The 367-nt window shown below is 60.2% G+C and overlaps 1 protein-coding gene across 1 annotated transcript in view; it reads left to right on the top strand.

The window, feature by feature from the left end:
• MONBRDRAFT_37551 (uncharacterized protein) overlaps nt 1-367 on the top strand; it is an 8,773-nt gene that overhangs the window by 7,595 nt on the left and 811 nt on the right. The gene's annotated exons all lie outside the window — the stretch shown is intronic.

Raw genomic sequence — 367 nt, 5'->3', positions numbered from 1 at the left:
GCATCACCCTCAGCATGGCGCTCCGGTTTTGCAGTCCAAACGCATGCCTATGCCGACAAAAGTCTGGTGAGGCCAGGCTTGAGACCGCAGGTGGCCCAGCAAACGCTCGGCCTCTGATGGCCAGATCCAAGTCCCCCGTACCGGGCGTGGTTGTAGGCCGAGCGCAATCGCTGACGAGGCTCTCGGAAAAAAGCCAGATAGGCCACACCCTGCGCCAACAGCCCCGCATCCAGCGCCGTATGCGTGTGCACTTTGCCCCGTAGCGTTGCCCGGCAGAGCTTGGCGGGTGCACTCTACTTTAATCGTCAGTTTAGGATCAGCGCATGCCACGCAAGCCCCTGATTCTGATGCCATTTGAGTACATCCG

The sequence above is a fragment of the Monosiga brevicollis genome, genomic scaffold (assembly GCF_000002865.3).
Source record: "Monosiga brevicollis MX1 MONBRscaffold_14 genomic scaffold, whole genome shotgun sequence".
NCBI lineage: Eukaryota > Choanoflagellata > Craspedida > Salpingoecidae > Monosiga > Monosiga brevicollis.
This window is presented reverse-complemented; position numbering and strand designations above follow the sequence as displayed.